Raw genomic sequence first — 25,585 nt, 5'->3', positions numbered from 1 at the left:
CAATCCTACACAAATGTGCTTCATTAATCAGATCAAACTTTGCCTTGTTCTCCTTGAATCTGTACCCCATGGCTTTCAAGATCTTTGTTACCACCCATCCATGGGTCAGCTTTGCATCTTGCTTTGTAGAACCCCACATGCACTTTTTGTAGAACATCAAAGACCTTGCTAATTGAGATGCAAGGCAAAGTGGGTATTCATACCCTTCATAGGGTTCCCCATCTTCATGTGTTGGCATCAGCGGTCTCAGCCCTACACCAAGAAGCATCAGATCTCCCTTGTGAACTCTTCCAACATCAATCTTGAAGTAAAAGCTGTGAGAGAGAATCTTGTGTACATATCTCAGAACTGGGTTCCTTATCCAAGAGGCCTTTGCTGTTCCAGCTGTGTACTTCCCAGAAGCAATTGATCTCCATAGAAGTTGGATCTCATCTTTTCTGAGATTGACCTGGTTGGAGAGAAGTTCATTTCTAGGTGCTGAAAACCCAAAGATCTTATTCAATTCTCTGAATGACACTGAATACTCCTTCCCTTTCACAGTAAACTCCACATGTCCAAGTCCATCTCCTTGAATGATTCTTGAATCCCTTGGATAGTAAATGAAAGCTTCAAAGGAGGCTAAGAACTCTTGGGACTCTTGCTCATAAGCGATTTCTCTCATCTCCAAAAGTGACTCAACACCCATGTTCCCAAGCAAGGTCTTGACATCTTCATAGAGGCCAATCTTCTTCAGAAAGTCCAAATCAGGGAATCTCCCTTGCTGGATCTCTATCTGCTGAAACTTAGCCAGATAATCAAGTGTTTCTGGTTCAGTTGTCTTGAACTTCTTTGATCCCTCTTCAATGGTGCCTTGGGAACCACCAGCTGAGCTGCTGGAGTCACTTTCAGTCTGTTCACTCTCAGATACCACAGCCAACTGTTTCCCCTTTTTCTTGGAACCAGAAGCAACCACCAAAGCTCTTCCTTCAGGCCTTGTCCTTTTTGGCGCTGGATCACACTTTCCTTGCTTTGTGGTATTCTTTGCACCTTGACCTTTGTTTCTTGGCTTTGAAGTTCCTGAGACCAAACCTTTGCCTTTTGATGCAGGGCCCTTCTTCTTGGCCAAAGAGTTGGTTCTTTCAGTCATCTGCCAAGAGATTCTCAAAAAATATTGTTAGTACAAGGATAAACCTCACAAAAGTCTCAAAATTTTGAAAAACAATTGTTGCAACAATTTTCAAAATTCAAGAACAGGTAATTACAAACAAAGTGCTCTGTTTTCCAAGACTATCTAGCACCCTAGCATTTATAAAAATAATCCCAAGGTCTAAAACAACCTATCAAAATCGATTCCACACCTTAAAGTTCAAAAATCACCATTGAAGAATATGGAAAGAGGTGAATTTTAACAGGATGAAATACCTTGGGATTAAGATGCAACGAGTTCGAAATGCAATCAGGATGATGTTAACAACTCAAAAACGAGCTCAGAGCACTTTGAATCAACAATTTTGGTGGAGAAATGAGAGAGATATGGTGAAAACAATGGAGAGAAAAGAGAGAGAGAGAGTTGCAAACTCGGGTTTGTAGTAAGGAAGAGAGAGTGTGGGGTAGAGTCAAGCCTTTGGACTGGTGGTCAATAGATATATTTTGACCAGTCAAGGCTTTGACCCATCCTTTTCTCATTGACCGGCCTCCTTTCTCTCTTTTGTGCGTCCGGGAACTGTTGGGATCGAGCCGTGTGACCGTCTCGGTGTAAAACCGGAAATAATTTTGTGCGACCTGGTCATCTTCTGTCTAATCCGCACAACCATCCCGCAGCACTCGGTACTTAGGCATTCTAGCCGTTCCTCTTTTTGCTGCGACTTAGTTTCCTATGCTTCTAGGTCGCACGCCCACGCCGCAGGGTTTTGTCACTTAGGCTCCTTAGCCGTTCTCTTCATGCTGCGACCTAACCCTCCTCTTTCCAGGTCGCACGACCATCTCGGAGTGAATTGCGAATGATCGTGCGACTTAGCCTCCTTGGGTTTCAAGCCGCAGCACCAGGTCGCACAGGTTTGGACTTAGGCGTTTTTGGACTCCTCCTGTTTAGTGCGGCCTGGCCTCCCTCTTTCCAGGTCGCACGACCATCTCGGAGTGAATTGCGAATGATCGTGCGACTTAGCCTCCTTGGGTTTCAAGCCGCAGCACCAGGTCGCACAGGTTTGGACTTAGGCGTTTTTGGACTCCTCCTGTTTAGTGCGGCCTGGCCTCCCTCTTTCCAGGTCGCACGACCATCTCGGAGTAGATTGCGAATGATCGTGCGACTTAGTCTCCCAGGGTTCTAGGCCGCAGCACCAGGTCGCACAGTTTTGGACTTAGAACCTTCGGCCTTCTTCTTTCTGGTGCGGCTCAGCGTCTACGCTTCTAGGTCGCACGCCCAAGCCGGAGTAAATTCCGAACCTTGCTGCGGCCTGGCTCCCTTTCTTCTGACCCGCACACCCATCCCGCAGCAAATGGGACTTAAACATTTCGGGCTTCTCAAGGTATTGTGCGGCCAGGGTTCTTTCACTCCAGGTAGCACGCTTATCTCGCAGGTTTTGGGACTTAAACTCTTTGGCCTCCCTTCTTTTTGTGCGGCCTGGCCTCCATGTTTCTAGGTCGCACACTCAAGCCGGAGTGAATTCCGAATAGACGTGCGACCTAGCTCCCTCTCTTCTGACCCGCACACCCATCCCGCAGTAAATGGGACTTAAACATTTCGGGCTTCTCAAGGTATTGTGCGCCCAGGGTTCTTTCACACCAGGTAGCACGCCCAGGCCGGAGTAAATCGCGAGTCTTGCTGCGGCCTGGGTTCTTCATGCACTAACCCGCACACCTAGGTAGCACTGAGGCGTTCTTCGAGTTTTTCTGGCTTTAAACAGTCCTCTCAGCTCTCTCACATGCTCCATTCCATTCATCACAAGTTATGTCCTCCAAGGGTCACCTAGTACCTGAGACCAACTCACAAAACCCATCAAAAAGTTCTAAAACATAAAGGAAAAGAGAAGAAACCAAAAGAACTATGTACAAAGATAAGCTTGGGGTGTCTCCCAAGAGCACTTTGTTTAAAGTCTCTAAGTTTGACTTTGAGAACCTGTTTAACAGGCTGGTGGATCAAGAAGAGGAACTGTTGTAGCCTCCTCTTTCCCTTGTGAAACTAAGTAATGCTTGACTCTCTGTCCATTCACCACAAATTCCTGACCATTCTTTCCTTTTAAGACAATGGCACCATAAGGCCTCACTTCAAGAACTTTGAAAGGTCCAGACCACCTAGACTTAAGCTTTCCTGGAAACAACTTAAGCCTGGAGTTGAAAAGCAAGACCAAATCACCATACTTGAACTCTCTCTTCAGAATCTTTTGATCATGCAGGACCTTGGTCTTCTCCTTATAGATCTTTGAGCTTTCAAAAGCTTCTCCTGATCTCCTCAAGTTCATGAAGTTGCATGATCCTTTTCTCTTGAGCTGTTTTGATATCAAAGTTTAGAAACTTCACAGCCCACATAGCTTTGTACTCCAACTCAACAGGAAGGTGGCAGCTCTTCCCATATAGCAGACTGAATGGTGATGTTCCAATTGGAGTTTTAAAGGCAGTCCTGTAAGCCCATAATGCATCATCTAGCCTTTTGCTCCAATCTCTTCTGCTTGAGCTAACAGTCCTCTCCAGAATGGCCTTGATCTGTCTATTGGATACTTCAACCTGGCCACTAGTTTGAGGATGATATGGAGTAGCTATCTTGTGTTTAACTCCATGCTTTCTCAATAACCCTTCCAGAGTCTTGTTCAAAAAGTGGGATCCTCCATCAGAAATGACAACCCTTGGAACTCCAAACCTTGGGAAGATGATGCTCTTAAACAGCTTTACTACAACCATGGAATCATTGGTAGGGGAAGCAATGGCCTCAACCCATTTGGACACATAGTCCACAGCAACAAGTATGTATTGATTTCCAAAGGATGAAATGAAAGGTCCCATAAAGTCAATCCCCCAACAATCAAAGATCTCCACTTCTAGAATGGGGTTTTGAGGCATCTCACTTCTTTTAGATATATTCCCATGCCTCTGACAGGCATGACAAGCTGCAACCACCAACTGGGCATCTTTGAACATTGTAGGCCACCAGAACCCACTTTGAAGAACCTTTGCTACAGTTTTGAATGCCCCCATGTGACCTCCAAAAGCAGAACCATGACATTCCTGCAACACAGGTTGCATCTCCTCTTCAGCAAGACACCTTCTGTATAACTGATCCTTGTTCAGAACATAGAGGTAGGGCTCATCCCAATAGTATCTCTGGACATCTCTGAAGAATTTTTTTCTCTTGTAAGCATCCAATTCAGGGGGCTCCACCCCACATGCAAGATAGTTCACTATATCTGCAAACCAAGGCATCCTCCTTTCTTGAATGCTCTCTACTTCCTCAAACTCCAAGTATGAATGGAGCACCATCAGAGACTCTTCAGGCAAAGCATCATCTATGGGGACTTTTTCTTCAATCCTCAGCCTTGAGAGATGGTCTGCAGCACCATTCTCAATCCCCTTTTTATCAAGCACCTCCATATCAAACTCTTGGAGCAATAGAACCCATCTCAACAGCCTTGGTTTGGCATCTTTCTTGGTCATCAAGTATCTGAGGGCTGCATGATCAGTATACACAATGACCTTTGATCCCACCAGGTAGCTTCTGAACTTATCAAAGGCAAAAACTATTGCCAGCATTTCCTTTTCAGTTGTAGCATACTTCTCTTGGGCAGAGTCAAGTGTTCTACTGGCATAGTAGATCACATGCAACTTCTTGTCTTTCTTTTGTCCAAGTACTGCTCCAACAGCAAAGTCAGAAGCATCTGTCATGACCTCAAAAGGTAGAGACCAGTCTGGTGCCTGAACTATTGGTGCACTAACCAATGCCTCCTTGATCAACTTAAAGGCTTCTTCACATTCAGCATCAAAGGTGAAATCCACTTCCTTACACAACAGTCTTGTTAAGGGCCTGGCAATCCTTGAGAAGTCATTTATGAATCTTCTATAAAACCCTGCATGACCCAGGAAGCTCCTTATCCCTTTAACAGAAGTGGGGGTTTGCAGATTTACCATCACTTCCACCTTTGCCTTATCAACCTCAATGCCCTTTTCAGAGATCTTGTGCCCAAGAACTATCCCTTCTTGCACCATGAAATGACACTTCTCCCAGTTCAGCACCAAGTTGTGTTGCTCACATCTCTCCAACACCTGTGTCAAATTAGAGAGACAATCCGAGAAGGAGGAGCCATAGACACTAAAGTCATCCATGAACACCTCAACTTTCTCTTCAATAATGTCAGAGAAAATGTGCATCATACATCTTTGAAAAGTGGCCGGTGCATTACATAAACCGAAAGGCATTCTCCTATAAGCGTAAGTGCCATAAGGGCATGTGAATGTTGTTTTCGAGGAGCGCACGTGAGTCCAGATCCAAATGAAGATCTCGTGAAGAACACGTCAAGAACATGCATGAACCCTAGTTAACCTTTCAAGCATTTGATCAATGAATGGTAAAGGAAAATGATCTTTTCTAGAAGCAGAATTCAATTTCCTATAGTCAATGCACATGTGATGGCCAGTTATTGTTCTTTGAGCTATGAGTTCATCCTTATCGTTTTTCACCACTGTGATCCCACCTTTCTTGGGTACAACATGAACAGGAGACACCCATCTTGAGTCAGAGATTGGGTAAATTATCCCTGCCTCAAGAAGCTTTAGTATCTCCTTCTTAACCACTTCCCTAAGGTTGGGGTTAAGTCTACGTTGGTGCTCAATAGAGGACATAGATTGGTCCTCTAGGTGGATCCTATGGGTGCAGATGTCAGGAGAGATCCCTCTAATATCAGCCAAAGAATACCCTATGGCTCTCCTGAACTTTCTTATTTCATTCAGCAATGCACTCTCTTGGTCCTCTAATAGGCTATCATTGATGATGACAGGATATGTGGAGTTTAGTCCTAAGAAAGCATACCTGAGCCCTGTTGGTAGAGGTTTGAGCTCAACAGAGGGTGCATCAGCCTCATTCCAGTCCTGGTCCAAGCTGCTTTGGCTGGTGACTGATTCTTGGATTGCCAAAACCTCAGTGCCATTCTGTTCCAGCTCCACAAACCTTGTCTCAGGACCCAGCTCTCTTGCATTGTCCAGATACAGCTTATACCCTTCACTTGCTTCAGCCAAGAGCCCATTGTCTCCTTGTTCTTGAGTTAGAGTAGCTTGAAGAGGATCCTCAGTGTTCAGCTCCTCAAGCAACTCATCAGCCAACTGATCCATTGTCTCTACATAGAAACATTGACCTTCAATGGTGGGCTTCTTCATCATCTCATTCACATCAAACTTGAGCTTTTCAGACCCAAGTTGAAGCTCTATTATCCCACCTCTCACATCAATAATAGCTCCTGCAGTGGCTAAGAATGGTCTGCCCAAGATAAGAGGATCTACTGGCTCTTCATCCATCTCCAGCACAACAAAATCTGTTGGAACCTCAAAACCACCTATCTTGACAGGTAGATCTTCCAACATACCAACAGGCAATCTAACTGATCTATCTGCAAGGATAAGAGAAATCTTTGAAGGTTTGAAAACTCTAAAGCCCAGCTTCTGTGCTATGGAGAATGGCATCAAGCTGACTGATGCTCCTAAATCACAAAGACATCCAGAGAATAGAAGAGGTCCAATGGCACAAGGGAGTGTGAAGCTCCCTGGATCAGTTAACTTCCTTGGAATGGACTTCCTCTGAATGATAGCACTGCATTCATGACTTAGTACTACCATGCCTTGAAGCTCTTTTGTCTTGTTCAGAATAGCATCCTTCAAAAACTTCCCCATCTTTGGCATCATTAAGAATGCATCAATGAGAGGCATTGTGAGTGGTGTCTCTTTGAGTGCCTTCTCAAATACAGCTCTTGCCTTGTCCACTAGTTGCTTCTTAAATCTCCCTGGAAATGGGAGCTTGGGTTGGTATGGAGGTGGTGGCACATACTTCTTCTCTGGTTCTGGTTCCTTTGCTACCTCTTTACCCTTTTCTGACCTTGGTTTCTCAGCAACTTGATCATCCTTTAAGGCTGCCTCCCTCTCAGGTTGATCATTGTCCTCAATGATCACATTGTTGTTCTCAATACCAGGTAACTCCTTGCCACTCCTCAGTGTAATGGCCTTGGCATATTCCTTGGGGTTGGGTTCTGGTTTTCCAGGTAGGTGACCTTGGTTCCTTGAGCTTGATGCCTGGTTTTGCTTCAGTTCCTTGATTTCCTGCTGCATAGTCTGTTGACCCTGAAGTAGTTGTTGCAGAATACCAACCATATCTGTACCCATCTGTGGCTGCTGTTGAACCATTGGTGGCTGAAACTGTTGTTGAACCGGCGCCTGCTGTTGGAACTGTGGTGGACCAAACCCTGGTGGTGCCTTTGGCTGCTGTGAAGTGTAACCAGTGCCCTGAAATGGTTGCTGTTGCTGACCAAAACTCTGATTCTGACCAAATTGATTCTTGGGTTGGAATGACCCTTGAAAGTTGTGCTTGGGAACAAAGTTCTTTGGAGCTTGAGAATTGGGATAGACCTGGTCTTGTGGGTTAGCTACATTGGTGTTCCTGTAAGAGAGGTTTGGATTGGCATTACCATACTGATATCTTTGGAACCTCTGATTCCCAATGTAGTTGAGCTCCTCTTGGGTAAGACCTTCTTCACTTATGTTCTCAAAAATTTGAGAAGGTTCCTCATACTCTCCAACAAAATGCATTGGCTTCTGAGTGGTGAATTTCAGCTTGTCCAATTCACTCCTCAACTCCTTAACTTCTCTGGTGAGCCTCTGTTCTGAGCTTGAACCTTCAGACCTATTTGATCTGTCATAGTCTTCACCATAAGTATCATTGCTCAATGCTAAGTTCTCCACTAGCTCTAAAGCAGCATGAATCTCTTTACCCAGAAAGTTCCCATTGGAAGCAGTATCCAGCTGGTTTCTAATCTTGGGAAGAGCTCCCCTATACAGTGTGCTGAGAAGAGAAGCCTCACTAAACCCATGGTGTGGGCATTGGTTTGTGTAGCTCCTGAATCTCTCATATGCTTCACCAAAACTTTCATTGCTTTGCTGAGTGAAGCTAGAGATTTGGTTCCTTAGTTTTGCAGTTCTTGAGGTAGAGAAGAACTTAGATAAGAAGGCTTGCTTGCATTGCTCCCAGGTTTGAATGGAGCCTCTTGGAAGATTCTTCTCCCATTGATGAGCTTTATCACCAAGACTGAATGGGAATAGTCTTAGCTTAAAGCTGTCTTCTGAAACTCCATTTATCTTGGTCAGATCACACACCTTATCAAACTGGTCCAAGTGTTCCAAGGGATCTTCCATTGCTAACCCATGGAACTTTGAGTTCTGGACCATATTCAGCAATGATGCTTTCACTTCAAAGTTGTTGTTCTGCACAGGTGGTGCCTGAATACCAGCTCCATACTGATGAGCATTGGCCCTGTCATTTTCGCCAACATAGATTTGGGGTTGCTCATATCTTCTTTGTTGTGGTTGGAAAGGGTGGGGTTGGTGGTGCACCTGGTGTCTTTGTTGAACATTGGCCTGATGCCTTTGTTGATGAGCTTGAGCTTGTCCTCGGTGGACATAAGCTTGTTGGTGGTGCACCTGTTCCTGCTGAACATTACCCTGGTGAAACCCCTGACCAACTCCAATACCAGCTCCCTGACCTTGAGCCTGTTGCTCCTGAACTGGTTGTTCCATATCTACCACGTGATCTCCTTGTTCTGCCATCTCAGTCTGATCAATGTGTCTACCACGTCTGTCTCTTCTCCTCCTTGGTACCAAAAGGTTGATGTTGTCGTTTAGAGGAAAAGGAGGACCACAGCTTCTTGATCTAGACCTGGTGTTCATACACCTGAAATCACAAACAGAACTTGAAAGGAATCAGTAAAAACAAGAAAGTAAGCACTTGATCTCAAGAACAGATCAGAGCTTAATCCTAATCAAACCACAACTTGGCAACGGCGCCAATTGATAGACACGACTTTTTATGGTCTCAGGGCTATCAATCCCCTTGTCAATGTAGCACAAAGAGGTTTATCAATCCAAATGTGGTGTTAGACACTAAGCTATATGTTCAAGTTCTTAATTCAAGCAAACAAGAATAGGTTTTGATTAATCTAGAGACAACTATAAACATAAACAGGTTTAAAGACAAATGACAATGACAAATGATGTGAATATGATATGATGGAGGCATGAGATTCTAGACATGATAGTTGGTTAGGGTGCCTTGGTGTTAAACTAGAAATGCTAATGACAATGATGAGACATGATTCAAATGATTAAGAACTCTAATCTAAGTTAAACCTCTCATGAAGGTATTAACCCCTATACTAATCCATTTTCAAACCAAATTCCCATTTGTGAAACATGAATCAATATGCATTAACAAACAGCTCTTAATGATCATTCAAGCATTTAACAAATCATTCCCATGATGAAAAATTACTTAAACCTCTAACACAACTCTTTCAGGAATTTCATCAAACACTTTTGGTGCATGAAATTCCCAGAATCTAGATCTCAAGTGATTATCAAGGATCTAGCATAGAGAACAGCTGTTTAGAGAGATGAATCAATGAATCTAGCCCTAAGCACTCCTAATCTAACACTTTAGCACCCTAACCTACACATCTAGAACCTCATTAAGGTGACTACTCACTAATCATACTAATCTCTCTTAAACCTTTGCAAGTTGAGTAGATTAGCATGATTAATGATGAGAAATGGAGATGGAGATGATAGATTCAAAAGAAAACAGCTTTAAACACCCAGATCTCTTTAAACTCTCTTGATTAAAAACTCAAATAAAGATATTTCTCTTCTTAATGGAGTCTTTTCACCAAAGAGGCAAGAGACAAAGGGAATAAAACTTAGTTCTCCCCCCCAAAAAACCCTAAAAGTATTTATACTTCTTTAAAAACGAACCGGGTCAGCCCGGAACAAACCGGGTCCTGACCCGGCTTTAATGGATAAAGTGGGAATTACTGCGGGTCGGTCCAGTATGTCCCAGGTCGCACACCTAAGTCGCAGTAGATGAAGACTTGTCTTGTGAAGCCTGAATCGCCCTGTCTTAGCCGCACGCCTAAGTAGGAGTGTTTTGCGAGTGTTGCTGCGGCTTGGTCTCCTTCCTCTCCGACTCGCAGGGCTAAGGCGGTTTCTGGGGAATGTACAAACTGTGCGGGTTGGTCTTATTGCACCCAGGTCGCAGGCTCAAGTCGGAGTGATTTGCGAGTGATCGTGCGGCATAGTTCCAGGCGCGGCTAACTCGCATGCCTAAGTCGCACGATTGTGGACTTAGCATTTCTCTTGCTCTTGAGCTTCAGACCTCTTCCAGTGATAGTTTACCCGCACATATCAACTCGCAGCATCAGCATTCAGGCGTTCATCTTCAGGCCTGCGGGTTAACCAAGTCGCAAGACCATCTCGCAGCATCCAGAGCAGCTTAGACCACTTCGCATTCCGGAGAGTGTAACTCCTATGAGACTTGTCCGAATTGAATTATTTCGGTTGCTGAAGACAGAGGACTCATTTATCTCCAACTTTGGTGAAGGAAACTTCGGTGCTTGGGAAGTGTAAGGCTTCCTGGAGGGCACATCTTTGCAGTGCATGTACGCGACCAGAGAGAGGCGTCTAGACATGTGTCCATTCCGGAGAGTGTATCTTTCTGCTCATAGATCCGAATTGAATGCTCTTGGACGTTCTGGAAAGAAGACTCAAATGTCTCTGGTTCTCATGAAGGACCCGGAAACTAAATCGGCCTGGAAGTGCACCGTCCTTCGCATCCTTTAGGACTGATCTGTTCGGTCCGGAATACCTGCGAGACTGGGGTTCCTTCCGACAAGCTTATCTCTCTGCTCACGCGTCCGAATTCCACGATTCCACTTGCTAAGAGACCGTGATGCAATGCTCTCCAACTTCTATGAAGCACCCGCCGTCTGAATCGGACCGGAAGGCTCCCCGGACAGGCGATTTCTGAGACACGTTCATACCCGGAGATTTTGGCCGATACACTTCATTCGCGGTACATGAAAATGGCCGGTAAAGCTTCCCGCGGTACATGGAAATGGCCGGTAAAACCTTCCTGGCCAGCGAGAATGGCCGATAATCTCCCAGGACCCAATTTTTCCACTTTTTCAAGCTTTGCTCACCATTCCACCTCCTTGATTCATCTTTTCAGCTCCACATTCACCTGATAGACACTCAAAACATGCAATAGACTGATTGGGACCTAATGCATCTCCTAAGTTCTAAAACAAACCCTAAGGACCTAAAATGCATGAAATAAAACATGATTTGGAATGATTTATGCAACCTAAATGATGCAAATTATGAACATATCAGCGACGAGCATTCGTACCAAGATATATAAGTTAGGACACCACGTTTGACGACACTAAAACCGAGGCTTATGTTTTAGAAAAACGCCCGGAAGAGGGTCTAAAACTCAAAATTTTGGCCTCGTAAACAGATCTTAGATTGCTTAATTGACACAGAAGTGTAATTGAATAATGATAACACCGGATTTTGACCATTTTTATGGATCATTTTAATATCTTTTACAGGTGCTTTTACTCCATTTTCAATGGTTTTCAAAGGATTTCTATGTTTCCGTATTTTAAAAGACTTTTCAGATAATTTGGGATAAAGAGGCACAAAATGGAACAAAAAGACTCTTTTGGATAAATGCAGACCGTCAGAACTCTCATGGAGAGACGAAGAGCTTTTCACCGTCTGATCACGCTCAAAATTGGACAACTTATAGAAGAATCAACCAGCTTTCAATTGCACTTGGTTTGGAGACATTCCAACGGTTGGATCTCAAGATATTTCATTAGCCCCGGAGCCACTCGAAGTCGGCCAGCAGCTCACGCGACCGCGGCCAACAAGCTATTTGCCGCGGCCAGAAGCTTCCCGACCGCAGCCAACAAGCCAATTGCCGCGGTCACAACACTCCCGACTGCGGCATTCAAGCTCCGACTTAAAGCCCACTTATCTGAAGCCCAAAGTCATTCCCAGCCTCAATTCCGGAACCCTAGAGACCATGGAGTATTGGAGACTATAAATACATGTCATTTAGGTCGTTTTTAGGGAGAGCCCTTCATACTTTACAGAAACCCTTTTTCCTTTAGCCGTTTTTATGAGATTTTTGTAGAAGATTGTTCAAGTCCGAGTTCTTCAATAGAGAAGCTTTCTTTATCTCTTTTCTTTACTGTTTTTCATTACTTTTATTAAAACCAATGATGATGTCGAACTCAGCCATGTCTGAGTAGATCCCGAGTTGGGCTTAGGGTTCCCGAAAGGGGCTCTCATAATCGATTAAGACATCTAGGTTTATAGATCTGGAATTTCGACCTGTTCTCTGTTTATTCTTGTTCTTATTGCATGTATGCTTGATTGATCACCTAGTATCTGATCTAGATAGTTAGTGTTGCGAAAGTTTTCATTAAGTATCAGCCCTAGAATGAAACAGACGATTTTTTCGTAGGAGTGGAAACCTACCTGCGGCGAGATCGTGAGTATTGACGAGTCTTGTGCAGCTCTTGCGTTCTCTCCCTTCCAGGGCCAGAGTGGAAACCTACTGGTCAGGGTTGCGAGAAACAGTTGGTTATGATCACGACAGTGACGTAGTCATACCGCCATACTCTAGCTCTAGAACCCATATATTGTTATCCGTCAATCCCAATCTATCTACACTAATGTTAAAACTGATTATGATCCCTTAGAGTTCCCAAAAGCTCAGCGTTTTTAGCCATAGTGTACAATTCCATCGATTTTTACTTGCTTTCTTAGACCTGCGTTTCAATTTCCTTAGTTCGTTATTTACTTGCTATATTTACCTTTCATGCGATACTTTACTTGCATTATTTTTGTTTAGTTCGATATTTTACTTATTCCATTTACATTTCATTCGATTTTCTTTACTTGCTTTTTAGGATAGATTTATTTGCTTTCTTTTGATTTAGTTTAATTCGCAAGAAAAACAACCAACTTTTAAAACCAATTTAGTCTAGACATAAAGTTAAAAACCGTAGAAGAATACCAAGCACACAAATCTCTGTGGATTCGATCCCTAAATACTACAACTGATTAGCTGTGCACTTGCGGCTTTCATTTGTTTTGTTAAGGGTAAAACTTGTTCCCTCACGTAGTGAGCACGCATCAAGTTTTTGGCGCCGTTGCCGGGGATTTGTTTCGCTGGCTTTTGCTATTTTTCTTGTTTTAACTTTTGTTCTAGACACCTGATCTCTAGTTCTTTCTTAATGTTTTTCTGAACTATCTTTCCCTTCTTTTGTCTTTCTCTGAATTGCATGAATACCAGGCGTAGACCTGCAGGAGACATTCCAATTCTAGACGAGATAGACAGACACGAAAGAGAACTTCGAAGACTTAGACGAACGCAAGGAATGGCCAACGACGACCAGCCTGGAGATCCTATTAATCGAAATTTAAATATGGACCTAGAAGGGTCTGAACATGGAGAAAACGAAGAGAATGATCACATAGAAGGTGATCATGCTCGACAAGATCGAGAGGAGGATGAGGTTCTTCCAAGAAACCACCAGAACCGAGAGAGAGAAGGACGTGAAGACCTTGATCCACCCATCAATGTAGCCGATGGTGACCACCCAGCAATGCAGCCGAATGAACGCGTTCACCGCCCCATTCCGCCAGCAAATCAACACCGAAGACAAGCCAGGAACCATCGCATAGCTGACTTTGATGCACCTACTCAAAATTTTCAGAATCGATCTGCGATTCAAGTACCATTTCCAAACCGGAATGAGTTTGAAGTCAAGCCTCAAATCATCTCATTGGTGAAGCAAAACCAGTTCCATGGAGTTCCTTCTGAGCACCCAATGGACCATATCGAGCTTTTTGAAGAAATTTGCAGCATGATGAGAATAAACCAAGTTCCACCTGACTATTTAAAGTGTAAGTTGTTCCCTTTTTCATTTGCAGATAAAGCTCACCGTTGGTTGAAGTCTTTGCCTGCAGGATCGATTACTAATTGGGAAGAATGTAGAACTGCTTTCCTGAACCACTTCTACACTAAGTCAAGGTCGAACAATTTGAGAACGAAGATCTCAACCTTTCAACAAGGGCCAACTGAATCTTTCTATGAAGCTTGGGAACGTTTTAAGGAGTATGAACGTGATTGCCCTCATCATGGATTTCATGGATCAAGCCTGCTGAGCACATTTTATCGAGGTTTGCAACCAAAATACAAACTTTCACTTGATACAGCTAGCAATGGAGATTTTGAGCAAAAGACGGTAACTCAAGGAAGAGCCCTCATCGAAAATTTGGCTCAAGCCAATAGCAATGATTGTCCTGAATATGATCGATCGATGAAGCAAGCCGGAACAGACAACAAGGAGATAACCGAGTTGAAGAACATGGTGAGCCAGCTTCTGAGAAGCAACAATCGCCCGATCCATGCTTGTGAAACCAACAATGGCGCAGAAGAGGAAGGACCTAGTGATATTGATCACATTAATCAAGCATTTCAAGAGGAAGATGTGAACTACGTAGGAGCACTGGTGCCGTACCAAAATCGCTCCAACAACAACTTCAACAACAACTTCCGGAATGCAAATTACAACAATCTCTCTTACCGCAATCCAAATGTGGAGAATCCTCAAGATCAGTACTACCCACATCAGCAGAAATCCTTCCAAAACAAGGTAAGGGTTTTAACAATCAATTCGTACAACAGCAGGGAGTCACGACGAACCAGCTAGCTTCACAAATCGGTAGACTTGAACAGTCAATCCAACAGCTCGTTATGACGAACGAAAAAGCATCTAAAGACGTGAACGTGAAAGTGGACTGCATGTACAATGATCTGAATGGTAAGTTTGAATCTTTATCTTTGCACGTAAAGAAGTTAGATGTGCAAGTCGCCCAAACAGCCGACTCTATGAAGAGGCAAAGTGGAGTTCTTCCAGGAAGACTTGAAGATAACCCTAAGAAGTTTTGCAACGCCATAACAACATTGCCCGAAGAAGAGTCCGGAACCGATGGAAAGAAAGAAGAAACCCCAATCTTTGTACCACTGTACAAGGATATCGATCCCAAGCAGCCACCGTTTAAGGTACCCGAACGATCACCGTTTCAAAGGCTTACCAAAGCCGATGATCCGGGACGTTTTGTTTTCCAGTGTTTCATTTCAGGAATCAAGTTTACAGACTTCTTGTGCGATTCCAGAGCCAATGTCAATATCATGTCTAAGACATTTGTCGAAAAATTGGGCATAAAAACCTTAAGGACATCGACGGTTAAGGTTATCTTTGGAGATTTATCTCAAAAAGATACTGAAGGGGCGATTCATGATCTACAAGTTCTAGTGGGAGATAAGATTGTTCCAGCAGATTTCCAAGTCCTGGAGATGGATAAAGACAAGGAGAGGCCACTCATTTTCGGGAGACCATTCCTAGCTACAGTAGGAGCAATAATCGATCACGCAAACCGGCATGCTGTTTTCCTCAATGTGGACAGAAAAAGGTACTATCCTACTATCTTAGATGAATTTCCAAGCAAAGGAAATAGGCCAAAAGAGAAAGAAAAGGAAAGGCCGAAAGCTTTTGCAAAGATCAAGATCATCATTCCACCAGACGCAACAGATACTAGTGAGGACCAGATCCAGGAGCTGATCGAAAACACAAATAGGGTTCTGAACAACATTAAAGTCCGAAAGAAAAGTAAAGGTAAGAAGACTTCTCTTCAAGGAGAAGAAGTAAAACCTCCACCAACCGGAGGTGATACAGGCACATCAAGTGGAGTGCCATTCAAATCAACCTGATTCCTCATGCTTACGTTGAGCTAAACGACTTAAAACAAAAGCGCTTAATGGGAGGCAACCCATTTAGGTACTCTTTCTCTTAGTTTTCTTTTCCTTTTTAGAATTTATGCTTTCTTTTTCTTTTTAAGTTTTAGGTATTTTATAAAACAAAAACACAAAAAAAAAAAATCAGAAAATTAGAAAAACCAAGAAGAAAAAGGTAGGTCTTTAGCTGCTCGGCCCGGCAAAGACGAGAATATTGGACAATAGGCCGCAGGAGGAAGACCCGCGGTCGCAGCTGACGGAACCGCGGCCAAAGGTGCATCGACCGCGGCACCGTGAATGTGACCGCGGCCGAGCACTCGACCACCGCGGTCGCGCGTCTCCTGACCGCGGCCGTTGGTCGTTGAGATGATTCCGCGGATTTCTGCCGCTTCCCAGTGTTGCCTGGTATTCCCGGTGTTGCCTGGTGATTTCCCGGTGTTGCCTGGTGTTTTGCCTGGTGATTCCCGGTGTTGCCTAGTGATTCCCGGTGTTGCCTGGTGATTCCCGGTTTTGCCTGGTGATTCCCGGTATTTCCCGAAATGTTCCCGGTAAAACCCGAAAAAGATCCTTCGTAAGTTTTAAACTTTCCTAATGTGCAAACAAGAAAAGGTAAGTTCCCGTAAACTTAAAAATTTCCAGAAATTTTCCGTTTTTGCTTCAAAAACGCTTTTTAAAGAAAAGGAACAAACTTTTTGGATTAAAACTCCTTCTTCTCTTCTCTTCCAAAAAGATTTGGAGATTTAGGAGAAAGAACACATTTTTAAATTCTTAAGCTTTTTAAGAGATTTTTGGCTCAAACCTCACTCTTTTTCGAAGCTGATTTCAATTCTGCCATCAATTCTCTCTTTCCAGCAAGGTATGAACCTCAAACTCACCATTCTTACTCGATTTTGAACTTAGGGTTTTCTTTAAAAACCCAGAATCTTGGTCTATTGATGGTGGAAATAGCTTAAGAATGATAGATTATCCATTTAGGTTATCTAAAAATCGATTTGAGCACCTAGCTTAAGAGGAAGTGAAATTTTTGAAATTTGGATTCTACATGCTTCATAAAAATCGAATTTGGAACAGCAAAATTGATGAATTTAATTAAGTCTTGTGTGATTAGTGATTAGTATTGGGTAACCTTTAGATTTTACATGGAAATTGCTCATAAAAACCGATTTTTAGAAGATTTCTATGTTGAGAACATCAAAAATCCAAATCTAGTCATGAACTACTTGATTTCTTTGATTTAATGTTAATTCTGCTTGCTCATTGTTTCAATTAATCTCTTTATACTAATGTTCGTATAACTGATCTTAATGTGTTAAAATCAGAATCCATATTCACAATTTTTCCAAGAATCATTTCGTTTTGCAGAAAAATGGACCAAACCAGATCCCATAGGAGCCGTCGCACTGGTGGCAGCTCTGAGGACATTCCCGATGATGCTACTCTAGGAGAGCACATGCTGAACCAAGCCAGACGGAGAAGAAGAAATTATGTGATGAGATTGCTCCAGCAATCAAGAGAAACAGGAGCAGCACCAGTTCGAAGACGACACATCGGAGGATGAGGGAGTGATCAGCACTTCACTACCATCACGGTTCTATCATCATTTTCTTTTCTTTTATCTTATTTTATTTTATTTTGCTTTTAGTCACCATCTTCTCACCAACTTTTTCACACTGGGGACAGTGTGATTTAAGTCTGGGGGAGGATGTCTATCCGTACTAATCATTTCCCTAACTTTGCTTTTAAATTTCAAGTACTTTTTAAATTTTAATATGTAACCTATTCGACATTAAGTACTTTTCAGGAATGTTTGACGCAAAACTATGATGATTTAGACCTGCACACTTCTACACTATGCACGATAGCTCATTTGTGGTTAGCACTAGACTAGGCGGTAGCTAGAGTACTTGCATTACGAACTCCCACCAGAGGACTTCTATTCATGGAGATTCTTTCTGACAGGATATACTAGCTCATTTTATTTGAACTTAATATTGATATCTAATTTTCTCATCATTGATTTTAGGCAGGCATCGACATACATATCTAGGACGTCTTTTACCATCACTTTTACCACTCTTTGTTGTCCTAGATGACCAGTTTATCTTTATCTGGTACCATACCCTAAACCCAAAACCTTTGTTTTCAATCCTCATGCATTCTCTCTTTAGTTTATATCAGCAGATATGTGCAAAAACGTCGGAGAGAAGAGGAGCGACGCAGTTTTCAGTCACGCGCAAAAGAGACTGAATGGAATTGGGAAGGAAGAGTATCAGAAACATAATAAAGCTTTACAAGACAGATATTAACTGGTAAATTCATTCTCTCTAAGACTCTATATCTAAAGGTGTTCCCTATCTTTCTCTAAAAAAAAAACAAAAAAAAAAAACGTGAAAAGAGAAAGGGAAACAAAAAGCCTAATGAGTCTTAGATTGTCGAATCTATGTCAAGAAAAAAGTGACTGAAAACTGTGGATACCAACAGGTTCACTCTCTCTTGCGGTTTTGCATAATGTCCTGCATCCTCCAGATCTTCAGGTAACCCTTAAACACTTTAAGCCATACCCCAAAATAATCCTTCTTTACACCTAGCCTAGATTGCCTTGCCTAGATTTTCTTTGATGAGAACCACCGAGATTTTTAATGAATGTTAAGAGCTAGTTGACTGGAAGTTAGATCTTAGTGCATAGATTTCTGCATAACGGATTAACGGACTAGTTATGCCTGAATTGCTAGTGAGAATTTTCTAGGCTATCCCCGATTGATGCATACTGATTGATATTGGTCTAGAAGTTTGGTCTCAGAGATTTTGTTTAGTTCCTGCGTTTTCAAACCTCTCGCCGAGATTAGCCTTTGTTTTGTTTGAGGACAAACAAAAGACTAAGTCTGGGGAGTTGATAACACCGGATTTTGACCATTTTTATGGATCATTTTAATATCTTTTACAGGTGTTTTTACTCCATTTTCAAAGGTTTTCAAAGGATTTCTATGTTTCCGGATTTTAAAAGACTTTTCAGGTAATTTGGGATAAAGAGGCACAAAATGGAACAAAAAGACTCTTTTGGATAAATGCAGATCGTCAGAACTCTCATGGAGAGACGAAGACCTTTTCACCGTCTGATCACCCTCAAAATTGGACAACTTATAGAAGAATCAACCAGCTTTCAATTGCACTTGGTTTGGAGACATTCCAACGGTTGGATCTCAAGATATTTCATTAGCGCCGGAGCCACTCGAAGTCGGCCAGCAGCTCACGCGACCGCGGCCAACAAGCTATTTGCCACGGCCAGAAGCTTCCCGACCGCGGCCAACAAGCCAATTGCCGCGGTCACAACACTCCCGACCGCGGCATTCAAGCTCCGACTTAAAGCCCACTTATCTGAAGCCCAAAGTCATTCCCAGCCTCAATTCCGGAACCCTAGAGACCATGGAGTATTAGAGACTATAAATACATGTTATTTAGGTCGTTTTTAGGGAGAGCCATTCATACTTTACAGAAACCCTTTTTCCTTTAGCCGTTTTTATGAGATTTTTGTAGAAGATTGTTCAAGTCCGAGTTCTTCAATAGAGAAGCTTTCTTTATCTCTTTTCTTTACTGTTTTTCATTACTTTTATTAAAACCAATGATGATGTCGAACTCAGCCATGTCTGAGTAGATCCCGAGTTGGGCTTAAGGTTCCCGAAAGGGGCTCTCATAATCGATTAAGACATCTAGGTTTATAGATCTGGGATTTCGACCTGTTCTCTGTTTATTCTTGTTCTTATTGCATGTATGCTTGATTGATCACCTAGTATCTGATCTAGATAGTTAGTGTTGCGAAAGTTTTCATTAAGTATCAGCCCTAGAATGAAACAGGCAATTTTTCCGTAGGAGTGGAAACCTACCTGCGGCGAGATCGTGAGTATTGACGAGTCTTGTGCAGCTCTTGCGTTCTCTCCCTTCCAGGGCCAGAGTGGAAACCTACTGGTCAGGGTTGCGAGAAACAGTTGGTTATGATCACGACAGTGACGTAGTCATACCGCCGTACTCTAGCTCTAGAACCCATATATTGTTATCCGTCAATCCCAATCTATCTACACTATTGTTAAAACCGATTATGATCCCTTAGAGTTCCCAAAAGCTCAGCGTTTTTAGCCATAGTTTACAATTCCATCGATTTTTACTTGCTTTCTTAGACCTGCATTTCAATTTCCTTAGTTCATTATTTACTTGCTTTATTTACCTTTCATGCGATATTTTACTTGCCTTATTTTTGTTTAGTTCGATATTTTACTTATTCCATTTACATTTCATTCGATTTTCTTTACTTGCTTTTTAGGATAGATTTATTTGCTTTCTTTTGTTTTAGTTTAATTCACAAGAAAAACAACCAACCTTTAAAACCAATTTAGTCTAGACATAAAGTTAAAAACCGTAGAAGAATACCAGGCACACAAATCTCTGTGGATTCGATTCCTAAATACTACAACTGATTAGCTGTGCACTTGCGGCTTTCATTTGTTTTGTTAAAGGTAAAACTTGTTCCCTCACGTAGCGAGCACGCATCAAATAACTGGGAAGAACCTAGGTCGAGCAAAGTAGCTAGTCGCAAAGGAATTTGGTTTAGTTGCTTTGTGAACATATCGAACTTGTGCATTAAGGCTGGTTTAAATCTGTAGGATTTGCAAAGGAATTTGGGATTCTAGGAATTTAACTTAGATAATTCTCACAACGGAAGTTGGTTAATTATAATTCTGTGTTTCGAGTTCAAGAACCGAGCTTAATAACTGAACCTTGATTAGTTAAGTTGAACTGCATTCATTGATCTCCTGAAAACGCCCTAGACCTAGTCTTTACCCAATCGAACTTACAACCGTTTTTACTGCTGCTTAATTTACTTCTGTCGCATTGCTATTTACTTCCTATATCTCTGCTTAGCGTAACTCTATCTCTAAAAGGTTTATTGAGTGATCTCTTATCTCTTTGGTTCGACCCCTAGATACTACAACTGCACATCTGTGCTCTTGCAGAGTAGCTTAGGGATTAAACTTTGAGCAGATCACTAATCAAAAGGAAAAGAAAAGAAGCCAAAGAGCTCAAATGTTATAAAAAGAAAAAAAAGAGGCTAGAGGTTACAAAAGAAAATGAAAAAGAGCTGTGTAAAGTTTGAACTCCAAGACTTGAATTTGAAAATGAAAATTAAGTCCCCTTGTGAGAGGAAATTGAGTGTGAAAAGTGAGGTTCTTGAGAGAGTGAGCAAGTGAGAAAGCTTTGAGTATAGTGTGGGGTGGAATGAGTCCTTGCCCTTGTGTGCATAGGTTGCTTTTCACCTTTAGCATTCTGCCAAAGTTTGATCATTCAAAGAGAGATCCCCTTGCTTCATTGAATCCACTCAGGCATTGAAGAGATCATTTTAGTCTCATAACCTCACCCTAGCCAAACTATGCTTTTTTGAACATTGCATCATTTCATCCACTTGGTTGAAAGCTTAATGAATGTCAAAGAGTTCAGGAACTGGAGAACTTGTGGAGATACTGTTGAGTTGATACATGAGAGTATGGTCTTCGATTGCATATTGATCATGAACTTGAATTCTCTTAGTTGTCACTTCTTTCTTTCAAAGGAAATATGAACTCCCAATGCATTCAACCTGTTTCTCTCATTTGTTCTTTTTGCTTGAGGACAAACAAATGAAAAGTGTGGGGGAGTTGATATGTTCATTATTTTCATCATTTAGGTTGTACATTTTGATTCTAAATCATGTCTTATTTCATGCATTTTAGGTCTTTAGGTGTTGTTTTAGGACTTAGGGGGTTTACATTAGGTCCATGGGAGTCTTGCATGTTTTGGAGTGTTTACAGGTAATTTGGAACCAGTTTGGATCTGAAAAGATGAAGCTAGGAGAAGAAATGGTGAATGGAGCATTAAAAATGGTGAAAACAGCGTTTTTGGGGTTATCGGCGATAGCATGTACCGCAATTTTCATGTACTGCGGGTAGATCTCTCGGCCAAAACACGTACTGGCTGTTCAAGGTTCTCAGCCAAAAATCTCGGGTGCAGATACATCTACGAAATCGCATTACCGGAAGGTCTTGCCGGCCGATTCAGCCACCGGGTTCATCAGCAAAGCTCAAGACAATTGAGTCTAGATTTCAGAACAGCTGTAATCAATGAATTTGGAGCAGCGAGCTGAAAGAAACGGCTACCGGAAGACAGACCTGTCTCGCATCCATTCCGAAGCAATCCGATACGTTTGAACGATTGTCTGTCCGGGGAGTTTTAACGTCCGATTCAGCTTACAGGGTATTCAGCTTACAGGTGGAATCATTGGATTTGGACTCGTGATCTGAGAGTTAAGCTCACCGGAAGACACACCTATCTCGCTACAGTTTCAAGACCGATCCATTGAGTCACAAAGATTTTGTGGGACCTTCATAAAGATTCAATTTCTTTGAGTGCTCTTTCCAGAAAATCTGAGATCATCCTGTTTAGAGCTATGTGCTGAAAGATAGCGTCTCCGGAGTAAACACTGGTCCAAGAGCTTCTTTTTGATTGTTTCAATGCACTTCAGAGATCAGCCGTCCGGGGAACCTTCATCACCAAGCGCCGAATGTTTCTTCACGAAAGTTTGAGATATTTGAGTGCTCTTTCCACTGAAGTTGGAATCATGCCAGTTGGATCCATATCCTGGAAGTTATGCTCCCCCGAATGCGAAGTGGTCCGAGGAGACTTAGATTGTGCGAGATGGTTATGCGTCTTGGTTAACTCGCAGCACCTAAAGATTAATTTCTGGAAATGAACTGGGTGTGGAGATGTGCGGGTAAGGTAACCCTGAGTAAGAAAAAAGACCCCTGAGCAGGAAAAATGCTAAGTCCACAAGCTGTGCGACATAGGAATACGAGTTGGCCGAACAGTGAACTGAACCGCACATATGTTTGCGGTTTAGACCACGTTGGGCCTCTGACTCGGGAGTGATGGAAACCAACTCGCACACATACTTCAAGACCTGTGCTATCTGAGTATGCGGGTTAGAGAGCAAAAGAACCTGAATCACACAAATACTAGCGGTTTATACCGAGAGAGGAATGCGGCTTGGCTAACAAAGTTCTATCTCGAAAAAGCACCTTTCCAGAATTGTGCGAGTTGGGCATCTGACTTGGAGCTAAAGAGGATCAACTCGCACACATAGTCTCTCCAGAATGTGTCTTGGTTGTGTGAGTTGAAGAGAAGAAAGCCTGAACAGCACAAACACTCGCGGTTTACACCAAGATAGGCATGCGGCTGAGGCTAAAGGATTTAAGGCGCACAAGGCTGTTTTTATGGCTGTGACTCAGGCCTGCGGGATGGGAAGCACCTGACCAACTCGCACACTTGGAATTTTACCTATTTAAGTCGGGTCAGTACCCAGTTTGTCCTGGGCTGACCAGGTTAATTTAAGGGACTATAAATATGTTTTAGGGTTTTTTCTTAAAGACAAGCTTTATTCCCTTTGTTTTCTTTGGCTCTTTTGTGAAAAAACTCCTTAGAAGAGAAATATCTACTTTTGAGAGTTTTGAATCAAGAGAAATCAGACTTAGATTGATTAAATCCTTGAGATATCTCTTAATCAAAAACGTTTTTACACTAAAAAGGAAAGAAAACTAGAGAGAAACTAAGAGAGAAGATAACATGTCTAGGGTTTTTCTCCAAAAAGCTATATATACTAAGTGGTAATGAACTCGGTCAGCCCGGAACAAACCGGGTCCTGACCCGGCTTTAGTGGGTAAAGTGGAAATCCTGCGGGTTGGTCCAGTGTCTCCCAGGTAGCATGCCCAAGTCGCAGTAAATGAAGAACTTGTCTTGTGAGACTTAAATCGCTTTGTCTTAGCCGCACGCCCAAGTAGGAGTGTTTTGCGAGTCTTGCTTCGGCTTAATCTTCTTCTTCTTCAACTTGCAGGACCAATGCGGTTTCTGGGGAATGTAAAAACCGTGCGGGTTGGTCTCCTTGCTCCCAGCCAGCACGCCCAAGTCAGAGTAGATTGTGAGTGACCATGCGGCTTGGTTCCAGTGTCTCCTAGGTAGCATGCCCAAGTCGCAGTATTGTGGACTTAGCAATTTTCTTGCTCGGGAGCCTCAGACCTCATCCATTGATAGCTTACCCGCACTTCTCAACTCGCAGCATCAATTTCCAGGCATTCGTCTTCAGGCCTGCGAGTTAACCAAGTCGCAAGGCTTTCTCGCAGCATTCAGAGCAGCTTGGACCACTTTGCATTCCGGAGAGTGTAACTTCTACGATACTTGTCCGAATTGAGTGATTTTGGTTGCAGAGGACAGAGGACTCATATATCGCCAACTTTGGGGAAGGAAGCTTCGGTTCTTGGGAAGTGGAAGGCTTCCTGGAGGGCTCATCTTTGCAGTGCATTTACATGATCAGAGAGAGGCGTCTAGACATGTGTCCATTCCGGAGACCGTATCTTCCTGCTCATAGCTCCGAATTGAATACTCGTGGACGTTCTGGAAAGAGGACGCACATTTCTCTGATTCTCATGAAGACCCCGGAAACTGAATCGGCCTGGAAATGCAGCGTCCTTCGCATTCTTCGGAGCTCATCAATTTGGTCCAAAACGGCAGCGAGACAGGAGTTTCTTCCGCCGAGCTTAATGTTCTTCTCACGCGTCCGAATTGAGTGATTCGACTTGATATGGAACCGTGATCTAACCGTCTCAAACTTTGATGAATCCCCCGACAACTGAATCGGACAGGAAGGTTCCCCGGACAGGCGATCATTCAGGAGTATCGGATTGCTCCGGAATGGATGCGAGAGAGGTCTGTCTTCCGGTGACCGTATCTTTCAGCTCGGTGCTCCAAATGCCTTTATTCAACCTGTCCTGGGTTCTTGACTCAATTATCTCCAACGTTTCTGAAGACCCTGTAAGCTGAATCGGCCGGCAAGAGCTTCCGGTGACGCGATTTCAGAAATGTATCAGCACCCGGGATTTTTGGCCGAGAAACTTGACCGCGGTACGTGTTTTTGGCCGAGAAAGCTACCCGCGGGAAGGATTTTGGCCGAGAATCTTCGGCCATCAGTACATCATTTTTCCGAGAAACCCAAAATTGCTCCTTTTCACCATTTTTGATAAGTTCAACTCCATTTCTTCATCTGAATCACATCCTCCACCATAAATAAACTCCAAAAGCACCTGTTTAACACTCCAAAACATGCAAAACTCTCTTGGACCTAATGCAATCTCCTAAGTCCTAAAACAATGCCTAAAGACCTAAAATGCATGTAAATGAGACATGATTTGGACTAGAATATGTACATTAAATGATGCAATTTATGAATATATCAACTCCCCCACACTTATCCTTTGCTTGTCCTCAAGCAAAAAGAACAAATGAGAGAGAGAGGTTGAATGCATTGGGAGCTCATTTTTCCTTTGAAAGAGAAAAGTGACCACTAAGAGAATTCAAGTTCATGCTCAATATGCAATGCAAGACCATACTCTGATGTATCAACTCAACAGTAATCTCCACAAGCTCTCTTATTCCTCAACTCTTTGACATTCATTAAGCTCTTTACCAAATGGATCAAATGATGCAATGTTCAAACAAGCAAAGTTTGGCTAGGGTGAGGTAATGAGACTAAAATGGTCTCATCAGCGCCTGAGTGGGTTCAATGCAGCAAGGGGATCTCTCTATGAATGATCAAACTTTGGCAGAATGCTAAAGGTAAAAAGAAACCTATGCATACAAGTG

General features: G+C 42.8%; 2 non-coding genes and 1 pseudogene across 2 annotated transcripts; 1 reads left to right on the top strand and 2 right to left on the bottom strand.

The window, feature by feature from the left end:
- Positions 1-3,921, bottom strand: part of LOC112089121 — a 112,674-nt pseudogene extending 108,753 nt beyond the window's left edge.
- A 4,108-nt stretch (positions 3,922-8,029) lies between these two features.
- Positions 8,030-8,136, top strand: LOC112089387. The gene has a single exon (XR_002901025.1). It is a non-coding gene; the product is annotated as a small nucleolar RNA R71 (small nucleolar RNA).
- A 5,975-nt stretch (positions 8,137-14,111) lies between these two features.
- Positions 14,112-14,218, bottom strand: LOC112089488. Its single transcript, XR_002901126.1, has one exon. It is a non-coding gene; the product is annotated as a small nucleolar RNA R71 (small nucleolar RNA).
- Positions 14,219-25,585: the final 11,367 nt, after the last annotated feature.

The sequence above is a fragment of the Eutrema salsugineum genome, unplaced genomic scaffold, assembly GCF_000478725.1.
Source record: "Eutrema salsugineum unplaced genomic scaffold, Eutsalg1_0 scaffold_12, whole genome shotgun sequence".
Classification (NCBI taxonomy): domain Eukaryota; kingdom Viridiplantae; phylum Streptophyta; class Magnoliopsida; order Brassicales; family Brassicaceae; genus Eutrema; species Eutrema salsugineum.
Note: the sequence above shows the minus strand (reverse complement) of the source record. Positions and strands in the feature narration are given on the sequence as shown.